This window comes from Pristis pectinata, chromosome 11 (genome assembly GCF_009764475.1).
Source record: "Pristis pectinata isolate sPriPec2 chromosome 11, sPriPec2.1.pri, whole genome shotgun sequence".
Lineage (NCBI taxonomy): Eukaryota > Metazoa > Chordata > Chondrichthyes > Rhinopristiformes > Pristidae > Pristis > Pristis pectinata.
Genome location: NC_067415.1, coordinates 24,817,387 through 24,829,559, shown reverse-complemented (window position 1 = coordinate 24,829,559; position 12,173 = coordinate 24,817,387). Strand labels below are relative to the sequence as shown.

At 39.2% G+C, this 12,173-nt stretch overlaps 2 protein-coding genes across 15 annotated transcripts in view; one reads left to right on the top strand and one right to left on the bottom strand.

Annotated features, from left to right (window-relative positions):
* Positions 1-2,872, bottom strand: part of LOC127575639 (NEDD4-binding protein 2-like 2) — a 100,980-nt gene extending 98,108 nt beyond the window's left edge. The window contains exon 1 of one of the 2 annotated variants that reach the window (XM_052025505.1): positions 2,772-2,872. The gene's annotated coding sequence lies outside the window, so the exon portion shown is untranslated. The remainder of the gene's footprint in view (positions 1-2,771) is intronic. The other variant, XM_052025508.1, reaches the window with a different exon arrangement.
* Positions 2,873-4,691: 1,819 nt separating this feature from the next.
* pds5b (PDS5 cohesin associated factor B) overlaps positions 4,692-12,173 on the top strand; it is a 194,857-nt gene continuing 187,375 nt past the window's right edge. For 5 of the 13 annotated variants that reach the window (XM_052026028.1, XM_052026027.1, XM_052026038.1 and 2 more), the window contains exon 1: positions 4,692-5,264. The gene's annotated coding sequence lies outside the window, so the exon portion shown is untranslated. Of the gene's footprint in view, positions 5,297-11,179; positions 11,248-12,173 lie in introns of those variants that run through there. The other 8 variants (XM_052026040.1, XM_052026029.1, XM_052026030.1 and 5 more) reach the window with 4 other exon arrangements.

Sequence of the window (12,173 nt, the reverse complement as noted above, 5' to 3'; positions counted from 1 at the left end):
TTGAAAGATGTGAGAGGCAATTTTTTTTTAAAAATAAAACAAGGAGAATGGCAGCTGCCTGGAACTTGCTGCCAGGGAAGTTGGTAGAAGTAGATATGATAGCAATGTTTAAGAGGCTTTTAAACTTACACATAAACAGACAAGGAATATAGGGTGTTACGAGGCAGGTTGCTACTTTGTGAATGTCCCTTTAAGGGACCTGGACAGTAGCGTAGTAGAGTGTGTGTGGTGTTATCTGACGACTGCAAGACTATAACTGGAACGTACTGGCTGCTGCACAGAGAGATGGGGAGCAAGAGAGACACTGACTGCCAGTCTTTGCATCTATGGAAGAAGAACAATAGCTGTGACTGTCACTATACAATCCATGTATGGATTTTTGGAGCAATCTGTGGAGTCCACTTTGTCGTTAACCTGTACTGGAAAACAGGTATATCTGTGGGTGACCACAAATCGAGTGCCCTCGGTGTGGCAGATACTTCGGAACAAAGCAATTGGAGATCTTTGGTCATTCAGGTGTCGTATGGGTTCCATTGTGGAACTTCTGGATTTCGTAAATTCTCTCTACATTCTCTCTACAATCTACTGCGATTTTCAGAAGCCTTTGCTCATCGTTCTACCTTATGACTTGCTGAACTGAACTTTGAGAACTATTCCTAGATTTGGGGTTTGGAAATTTACCACACACACACTTCTAGTTTATTTTTGGGGTCAATGTTTAATATCTAATGTTTTTATTTCTTTTATTATTACAAGTAGTTATTAATATATAGATTCTAACACTTATACATGGCTTGTTGTGTTTTTATTGTTGCTGGTACGTAACAAGGGATACGAACCATGTGAAGGCAGATGGGATTTGTTAGATTTGCATTATGGTCGGCACAGACACGGTGGGCCAAAGGGCCTGTTCCTATGCTGTACTATGTTCTATGGATCCAATGCATGCCTGGCTTCCCTCCATCATTCTACCCTCCTTAAACATGAGGTCATCCAAACTCTGCATCTTGGTGTCCTAACTTCCATTAGTTCCTGTTACACTTATTGATCTACATTGGCTCCAAATAAATAAAGACAATTTTAAAATTCTCGTGCCTGTTTGCAAACCCTTTATGACCTCAACTTTCCCTGTCTCTGCAAAATCCACCAGCCATATAGTGCTCCAAGATACGTTGTTTTGATTCTGAATGCTTAAACATCTCTGATCTTAGTCAATCCACAATTGGTTGGTGATTTCGAGGGGATCTGCATTTTCTTCTACCTGGAAGGTGGTTGAAATCTGGAACACATATACTGGGGCAAATATTCTCATAATATTTAAGTAATACTTAGATGAGCAAAGAAATACATTGGCATAGAAGGTCATGAGCCAAGTACTGGAAAATGGGAACTGATAAATAGGTACTTGATGGCTGGCAGGAACTCGATGAGCCAAACAACCTATCTTCATGCTTTGTGACCCTCTGACTCTATGGAGGCATGCCTTCGTCTGTGAAGACTCTATGCTCTAAATTCCCTTGTCATACCAACATAACCTGGTTGACTTCAGTAAATCTTTGCTGGGAATTTTCATTACATAGTATTTTCACCAGCCTGTCCTTAACTAGTGCAATGTAGACCAGGTTTCCTAACCAAGGTAAATACCCAGATCATCCATTTATCAAAGCCAAATAGTCAAAATTCTGCTTCTCAAATGTCTGCTCTTTTATTACTCTCCATTAAACCCATCTTTGGCCAAGCTTTCAATCATCCCTGTAATACCTCTTTGATCATTGTCAGGCCAATAAAGCAGAGGGGATATTTTTCTCTCTATACTGAAAGTTCTATATAAATGCATCCTGTTGTTTTAACTGATGAACTAAATACTAATAAAAATAAATTTAGTAATAGAATACATAGAAAAATATAATTAAGAAAGTCAGTCAAGGCACAAACAAGATGAATTAAATTCTGGCACCAAAAAACTGTTTAAACCAAGGTGACAATTGAAAACAACAAAAAAAACACAGGAAAAATGATTAACAAATAAATAAATGCATATTGGCTCTAATTAAATTAAATAACATTGTTGCTTGCTCTCCTACAAGATGTATTCCATTGTATAAATGCAAGAAAGAGATCCAAAACGCACAACAGAGTCAGAGTGATGGAAGCTCCGGAAGGTAATGCCTAGTAACTGCAATAGTCATGATAGAAGTCTTTAGATCTCAGTATGCAAAAAAAATCAATAGACATTATTTTCAAATGTTACCAATTGTCACAAGTTGTGATAAAGTTGACACATAACGAATGTGACAATAAGAATGTGTGGCAGGTGTTTGTTGCTTAACTAGCATTATATTCCTGAACATAGATTCAGACTCTTTTGGGAGAACATGTCTCCACCTTCCATGATGATAGTTTGAATTACTTGAATTCTAGTCAAAACCAATTTAGAATTAAAAACCAAGAATCAGTAAAAAAAAAAGTGACCTGTGAATTTCTCACATCATTAAATTGTTTTTTAAAAAAGAACCCTAGCACCTATACCTACCCACCCTCCAGCATAGGACTTCAGTTCTGCATACAGGTGAGGGACAATTAATCATCTTTTCAATGGGCGCAGCAAGTTAAATGATGACAGGTGATTCTTCAGCAGTTCAAAGTCATCCCACAATTTACAACTGCTAACAATGAATGACAGTCTTGCAAATGATGATCACATCCTTTGAATTAATAAATATTCACAGAAAATGAAAGAAAATAATAGTTGATTATGAATCTCTTCTTACCTTGTTCAGTGTCATTTGATAGAAACTCTGTTGTTTTACTCTGTTGTGATAGGCAAAGAGTGCTTCCAGTACCATCTTCAAGCAAGTAAAATTCACTTTTCTTTCTAAAACATAGGTTCTACCGCCACCTCTGGAGGCAATAAGAACAGCGGATGTATGTTATGCGTAAAGGCCAAAGTTCCTTGTGCAACAGCACCATTGGTATTAGGAGGAACTAGCACACGTTAAAATAGCTACTAGAAAATAACAATGGAAGACTGCACTTGAATATTACTGTTCAAGAACTTAAAATACCTGAATTTTTTTTCTGAAATCGCATCACTGTTTTCATGTAAACATGTTGTTTCCTAAATCCATGCCCAGCTTCGTCACAACTCTGTACTTGAATTCCTCAAAATGGGTTTGCAGATTAGTTCTGAAACAGTTCTTATCCAGTCAACCACTTTTGACACAATTGACCATACCATTGCCACCCTCTTGGCTTGGAAAGTTACAGCTACTTTTGGAGTCCCCAAGAGTATACTCTTGCACACCCTACTTCTCATCTACATGCCCTGGCTGACATTATATGGAACTTGATGTTACGTTTTCATATGTAAGATGATCGTACCCAGTTTAATATGAACACCATAACTCACATCTACTGTTTGTAATTTGTCAGGCTTCCTGTTTAACTTCTCCATCAAACTATTAAGAAGATCAAATTATTTTAAGTCCTCATCACAAACTTCATTTGCTTTTCACCATTTTTTCCCCTCCCCCTAGCAACTGCCTGAGGTCATCCAAGGTGTGCAATCCAATATAGCTTCTGCATCATTAAAGCTATTTACTTCCACCTGCACAACATCACCTCTGCCTTGGCACATCCGCAGCTGGAATCCTAATCCTTGCTTTTAATACTTCTAGGCTCTTTTAATACTCTCTAAACTGACCTTGCACCCGACACCATCTGAAAATATGAGCTAATCCAAAACTCTGCTGTCTGTGTCCTAAAACATATCAAATCTTATTCAATCATTGCTGCCATGCTGGCTGTTCTACACTGGCTCCTGATCCAGCAAAACCTCATTTCAGAATTCTTACCCTTGTTTTCAAATCCCCCTTCAGCCTTACATTTCCATGTTTCTGGAAACCTTCCAATCCTTTAATAATCCTTTGAAATCAGTCCAGATGAAGGGTCTCGACGCAAAACGACAACTGTCCATTTCCCTCCACAGATGCTGTATGACCCATTGAGTTCCTTTGCTAGCTTATTTTTTGCTCCATATTCCAGTATCTGCAGTCTCCTGTGTCTCCACTTTCAGCTACCTTGGTCCAAAGTCCTGGTATCCTCTCTAAACCTCTCTGCCTCATTCTCCTCAATTAAGACCAAACGTTTACCTACACATATGTCGTTAAGATTTCTTTATGTGATTATCATCATATTTAATCTGATGCGCCAATGAGGTCAGATTGGAGCATCAGATTAAATGTGATGCTCCAATCTTAGGTTAAGGGGGTGAAATAATGCATGCTTTTGCTGTTATATTAGTGACCTTAAACTTTAGGCATTACCCTCGCAATGATACGAATGGTATAAACTAACAACAATAAACATCCATGACAAAAATTCAATATTAAGATTTTTTAATGCTTAGAGATGGGATTCTGAACACACGCTCTGCATCCTTTAAACAATGGAACCAACATTCCACCACTCTGTAAGGAAATCCTTTGTAACGAATTCGGAACCTTTTCCTTTACAAATCTATTACTTTCGTCGAAATATATTGGCACAACCGCGTTGTAACGAATAATGCTTGTAAACTGTGAACATTATGCATAGCAAGATGCAAATGAATCAACATCAAAACTCCATCCCCAATCTCGTGAAGAGTACTTTTAGGCTACTTTGTTTTTCCAAGCTTGCAATACCTTTCTTTCGACGTTTGGAGATGCTCTTGCTTCAGTTTTCTAGCGAAGTGGCACGAATCATAAAGTTCCTACGGCTAAACTTTTATTAATGTTGTATAATAAAAAGCATGCACGGTAACAGTTAACAGGCCATTCGCTTATTTCGTGATTAGCAGTGTATTGTTTCATATCCCAAGTCGTGCTACAATTCTCTATTCACACCCATAATTTGCAGGGGGAGTGCATGGTTGTTGGCGACCTCACTCCCTTTTTTTCTATCCTGCTCCCTCCCAAAACATATCTGCACACCAGGAAGGGCTCTCAGTAACTCGCGTCGCTACCCGTGCAGCACTGCCTCAGTGAACGAGCTTCGGCGCGCCGTGCGATTCACTTATCTGTTGACAGCGTCTCCCGCCTCCCGCTCTTCTCCACCTCCCATTCCTCCTCTCTGACACCCCCACCCCCCTCCTTCTCCTCCTCCTCCCAAACCGGCTCATCGCCGCTGTCGTTCATTGGTGCAGCCCGAGACAAATTGGCGCCATTTTGAAGCGTTCCGGGGGTAGGCGGCAGCGGCGCGGCGAGGACTGGGTTTTGACACGGGTGAGTGCGGGGCAGAAGGCTGGGGAGGAGAGGTAAGATGAGGTATATTTTATTTTTTTTCTTGCCTTCCCGTGTTACATTTTGAAGGTAGTAGACGCAGAGTTGGCGTGCTGAGGGACACGTTGTCCGAGTTTGCGGTGTGGGCGCAGTGGCGTCTCGGCTCCGTTCCCTGCCTGTCCGCCTTCGCTGCTTTCGAACTCGCCTCTGCCTCTCGTTGCTGTCGTTTTGTTTTAGCGATCGGGAGAGTGTCTCTGCTGCTGGACACCGTGCCCGGGATTGGTGTGAAAAGCTCTTTTGGATTCCGCTGGAAGCCATGGGGCGAGACGATTATGATTGCAGTGTGTGTATGTTTTTTTGTGTGTGGGTGTAAAAGGGAGAGAGAGAGATTGAACATTTATATCAGAAGTGTGGTTGATTGGTCTTTTCCCTAAAGGGTCGAGTTTGCAGGGGTTTGGGGCCTGTTTTTGCTCGTGTTTTGCTTTGGCCTAGAGCTTGACGTACTTGCGCTTCTCCACATATTTATATTTTTCCTCCCTTTCATCAAGAAATCGCCGATTTGATGTAGAATTTTCTTTAAAGTAATTAAGATCGGACGTATTGAATTGTAGACGATTATGTTGGCTAATATGTAAGTAATTAAATCTGTTATTGTTACTGTAAATGTTAGGTTCGATCTAGAAAGTGATTGATAGTGGAGGGTAAATACTGTAAATCAAGGTAGTGTTTATGACATTCCTCTCATTTGCTACCTGCGACAAACAGCAGCCGTTGAATGGTTACAGGTTTTGATGCACAAGTGTTTTCCACCCTTGGTATTGAAAAGGCCACTATTTAGTTTTTAATCAGAAAACATATTTAGCAGATTAACTTTTTTTAACTAAACGTAACGCATGATTTTCAAGAAAACAAGGACTCTTATGGCTCTTTCTAGCTTTGATTAGCAAAAACTTACCATTTGAGAGCAAAAGGAATTTTCCAAGTATTGTAAACAGTTTCTGAATTTTCTGCATTTTATAAAGAATATAAACTGGCTTTATTTATTTCCCCACATCCTAATGGCATTATTTTGAATAATTGTTCTCGTTTGTTTAGATCAGAGCAAAAAAAAGCCTGTAAACAAATCAATCATGGTCCTTGAATTCAGATTTATTTAACTGTTGTGAAGGTGTTGCAGCTGCTGTCCCCATATTTTCAAAACAGAAAGCACTCTTTAGCTGTCAGAATGGTACTTTTACTCCCCCCCCCCCCCCCCCCCCCCCCATAGTGGATGGCAGTTCCATGTAGCTCAGTGAAGCTGACACTTCATTGGAGTCTGGAAGCCAATCTGACTTCATAATTTGAGTGCCCATTTTTATTAACTTTTCACAAAAAAAAGCTGTTGATTGGACAATCAGTATTCTGAAGTTATGTAATTTTGTCTTTGAGGCCATAAATCAGGTCAGCTATTATCTCAATTGAATAGACTTGAGGGGCTATATGACCTACTCCTCATTTCTTGTGTTTTTGTATTCTCGTCTATGTCAAGGTTGGGGGGGGGGGAGGTGACAGAAGTGTTCCAATTCTCTTACCTCTTTCTGTTTGGTGTCCATATCAAGTATGAATATTTGGGTTTAGCAAATGCCAGAGTTGGATAAAAGTTTGCTTTTCTTACACAGCATTATTTATGAGGTATAATTAGTAAGCTTGCAGATGACAAAGTGATGGTGTGGAGGATGGTCTTAAATTACGGAATGCTATTGATCATCTGGTCTTGTGGACAGAATAATGGCTGATGGAATTAAATCCTGCTCAGTGCAACTTGATGTTTTGGGAGTTTTAATAAGGGACAGGGCCCAAAGAAGTATTGAGGAATGGAGGAACCTTGGTGTACGAGTTAGTAAAATCTCTCAAGGCACAGGTAGATAAGGTGTTGAAGGCATATAGGATGTCAGCTTTCATTTGTCAGGGCATAGAATACAAGAACATAGAAATCATGGTGCAACCTTATAGAATTTTGGTTTGGCCACAGTGAAAGTACTGTGTGCAGTTCTGGTTGCCAGACAATAGGAAGGATGTGAATGCACCAGACCCACAGGTTTACCAGGATACAGCCTGGGCTGGAATGCTTCAGTTATGAGGAGAGACTGAATAGATTGGGTTTGTTTTCTTTGGAGTGGAGAAGGCTGAGGGAAGAGGTATTCAAAGTTTTGAGCTGTGTGTATAGGGTATATTATGAGAAATGTTTCTGCTTAATAGGAGACATCTAAAACCAGAAGGCATAGGTTTAAAGTGAGAAGTAGAGGGTTAAAGAGGATCTGAGGGGAAAAAACTGTTTCACCCAAAAGGAGATTGCAATCTTTAATGCACTGCCTGAGAAGGTGGTGGGGGCAGGTACTCTCACAACATTTAAGTATCTAGGTGAGCATTTGAATTGACAAGTGCTGTTAAATGGGATTAGTACATATGGGTGCTTGATGGTTGGCATGGATGTTGTGGGCCGAAGGGCCCTTTTGCCTGTTGAAAGTAAATTTCCCTGGTTTACCTTGCACTAGAAATTCTGTGTAGTCTTTGATGTGCATCAGTTAGTTTGTAGCATGACTATCAGTTTGGCATAGCAGTATAACTCTTGTCTTTGAGATATAAAGTACAAGTTTGGGTTTAACACCTGGACTTCAGATTGACAGCACATATTTTTGACCACAGTTCCATCTTTCTTTTTGTTGTATGTAAATTAATTGCTGCATTTGCCAAAGCGTTAACTATAACAACCATGCTTGGAGTGTAAAATGTTTGTGATGTTCTGAGAAGTGAAAAGTAAGATTGCAAATTTGTTCTTTGCATTATAACATAGTAAAGTTTAGGTTACAAGGAACAACCAATGGAGAGATGCAGATTTATATTGGTGGGTTGACTTAAACATAGAAGAACCACTATCTGAAGTCCTATTCAAGTATGTAGATAACATGTTACAATGGCATGTAAATATTGGTGTCATTACAGTGTCTAATAGTTCAACCTTTCCAGTTTTGGTCTCCATGTACATGAGTTGAATCATCTAAACTGTGTAGAGTTTACTTTGGTATTTTCAGTGTTGAATAGTTGACTGTAATTCTACAAATAGCTTTCATCAAAAGGGAATTTAACCACACTTGGATTAGGTAATGGAAATCTGTATAGTCTTAAATACTTAATCTTTGTTTTTATGACTGTAGATAGCCTAATATTATTGATTATTAATAACATACTGCAGATGCTGGAAATCTGAAACAATGCCTGAAACGTAGCCAACAAACAGGCAGGCAGTACACAGAAGGAAAGACAACTAACTCAAAGGGGGATTCCAGTTTGCTCTAGTAGTTTGTTCTCTATAGAATAAGAACTGACATGTTTTTAAGTGCTCAAGTCTGAGAGTAGACAATTACTGGACGAGGTTTAAATAGTCCTAAAATAACTCTATGTATAAATTTCAACAATGTGTTCATGTTGAATATAATAAAATGTCCCATGATGTTTTACAGGTACGTGGCATTAGTGCAAGACAGAAGACAGTCTGAGTGTCTTTGGAGGATAAGACAGCGATGACAAGAGGTTTAAAGGGGGGGGGGATATTCTGGAGCTAAGTACTTGGGCAATAGAAAGTATGACTGCTTATGGATAAAGAATTTAAAAATGGGGTGCACAGAGGTCAGAATTAGAAGTGCATTCATGCTGTGGTGGTTTGGAGGGCTCGAGAAGATTACAGAATTGGAGAGGTGTAAAGCTATGGAAGGATCGGCTAATGTAGCTGAACATAGTAAATTTGAGATGTTACTTAATGTAAAGCCAATGTAGGTCAGTGGATATGGATGAGGATGGAATGAGATTTGGTGTGAGGTAGGATACTAGTAGAGAAGTTTTAGTGAGCTGACCTTAATATATTTCTTTTGAATTTGATATTTCAGAAAATATTTTAGAATACAGCATGATTAATTTGAGTACATGTAGCAGTGTAGACTTGCTTTGGACGAAGGTACATTGAACCCATGGAACAGTTTGGGGAGATGAGGGGAACAGTTTAATCTGGACAGATTTCACCTCCATAAAGTTGGTCCCAATATCCTTGTGGGGGTTTTGCTTATGTTGTGGGGGGGGTGGAGTTTAAACTAATTTCAAGTAAAAACAGAAAATGCTTGCAAAACTCAGTGGGTCAGGCAGCATCTGTAGAACGAGGAATGGTTAATGTTTCAAATTAAAGATCCGTCATCAGAACTGGACACCGTACTGGGATGTTATAGGCTGCCAACTAGTGCAAATGATACTGATGAGCAAATTTGCAAAGAAATTACAGGAATGTGCAAAAGGCACAAAGTAGTGATAATGGAGGATATCAGCTGTTCAATTACAGACTAAGGTTGCAGTAACATAAGCAACAAATAGAGGAAGAGTTTCTGAAGTATTAATATGCTTCTGGCCCAATGAAGAAGGCAAATTGCTGGACTTGGTTCAAGGAAGTGGAGCATGTACCAGCTGCGACTATGTAAAGGAAAAGGTGATCATAGGGTTTAGGATAGCTATGGAAAAGAATATAGAGCATTCCAAAAGAAAGACAACTTCATTAGGATAAGAAGAGATCTGGCCTTGATAAATTGGAGTCGAGCTTGGCAGGCAAAACCGTAATTGAACAAAAGGAGAAATTTAAGTTGGAGATGTTTCAATGATAGTGTGGGTGCAATCACAGAATGCAAAGAATTGGAGCTCCCTCAATAATCAAGAAGGTAGAGAGTAAAATGGAGCTGAAAGAGAAGCATTTGACAGAGGCTATGTCATTAACATATATGAGAACCAGGAATGATTGTGGGTGCTTCAAAAGAGAAGTGAAAAAGGGAGAACGAGAAAAGGCTGGCAGCAAATGTAAAAGGGAATGCCAAAATACCTTGTAGGGATATGCACAAGTAGCCTTAAAAAGGAGGTGCACTGATCAGAAACAAAAAGGGAATTTATTTATGGCTTTAGTAGACATGGCTAGGAATTAAATGTGTATGTCATTTAGTACCAGGGAAGAAGACTTTGCTGGAATCTCAGCAAAGGAAGATGTAGTGAGATGCTGGATGGGCTAAAAATTAACAGGAAAGGCTAGCTGCACTTAAAATGAATAAGCCATTTAATCCAGATATAATGTATCCTTAGTTACTGAGGGAAGTAGAGGAGGAAATTTGACAGACCCTGATCTTAATGTTAGGGATATGTTCAGGAGATTAGTAATTGGTTTATTATTGTCACATGTACCAAGGTACAGTAGAAAAACTTTGTTTTGCATGCCATCCATACAGATAATTTCTCTACATCGAGGTAGTACGAGGGAAAAGCAACAACAGAATGCAGAATAAAGTGTTACAGAGAAAATGCAGTGCAGGTATAATAAGGTGCAAGGCCATGACAAGGTAGATTGTGAAGTCAAGAGTCCACCTTGTTGTACAAAGAGATGAATTGCAAATGCTGCATTCCTGTACAAAAAGAGGGTGCAAGGATAAATTCACTAACTGTAGCCCATTAAGATTAACATCTGGAGAAAGTTGCAGAAACAATCAGCATGAGAATTGGTGGTCACTTGGGCAAATGTGGTTTGATCAAAAAAAGCCAGGATAACGTTGTTGAAAGAAAATCATGTCAGCTTCATTTAAATCTACTTTTCAGGATCTGGGCACAGCTGGTGAGGCTGTCCCTAAATGCCCCTAGAATGGCTTGCTTGGCCATTTCAGAGGGCATTTACAAATCAACCACATGAAGTGGGTCCAAAAGTCAGATTTGGTAAGGATGAGAGTTTTGCTTCCTTCAAAGGACATTAGTGAATCTTTTTTATAGCAATCTGGTAGTTTTTTGCACTCATCATTACTAAGAATATTTGTTGCTTCTTTTTACCATATTCCAGATTATTAATATGAATTTGAATTCCACAGCTGCCATGGTGTGATTTTTGGACTTGGTTCTCTGGATCGTCAGTACAGGCTTCTGGATTCCTAGTCTGGTAACTTAATCACTGTGATACTGCTGTACTACTGATAGTTTCTTTGAAGAAAAGAGGGTCGATTAGGGAAAGATTGTTATGTGGCATGAATGGACTTCCAAGTGATAAAGTTCTACAAAGTAGGGTTGTTATCAAGATTGAATCCCATGAACTAAGAGGATTTTAATAGCATGCTTTTTTGTTTAGAAAAAAATGGTTAACAGGAAGCAGAGAGTAGTAGTGAAAGATTTTTTGAACTGGATGCAATTATATGGTGCAATTCCTCAAGGGGTTCAAAAACTGTCGCTGTTCTTTATGGATTTAGATGCATAAGGCACAATTTTCAAATTTGTAGATGATACGAAACTTGGAGGCTTGTTGATTGTAAGAAGGATAGTATTAAGACTGTAAGTGTTATATATAGCCTGTTGCAATGAGTGGTGAAGTGGCAGATTAAATTTAATGCTGAGAAATGACATTTTATTCTGTTGGAAAGAATCAATGAGAAGAGACAACATAAACTAGAGTGCAATTCTAAAAGGGATATAAGAGCAGAAAGGTTGGGAGGATATGTATATTGTTAGAAGTGGTAGGGCCAACTGAGAAAAGCATATGGGTCCTTAAATGGAGCCATGCAGTACAAGAGCAAGGAAGTCATGACGAACCTTTGATAAAACACTGGTTCAACCACAATTGAAGTATCATGACCATTTCTGGGTTATGAAAGATTTAAAGGCTTCATTGAGGCTTCTGAAGAGATTTACCAAAATGAATCCAGGTACAAGGAAGAACTTTAGTTAAGTGAACGGACAGAAGAGGCTAGAGCAACAAACAATATGCTGGAGGGAATTTCCAGTAGCAGATTGTTTGTTGTTCCAGATTTCAGCATCTGCAGTCTCTTGTGTCTCCAGGAGAGGCTAGAGTTGTTCTTGGAACATTGGAGGTTC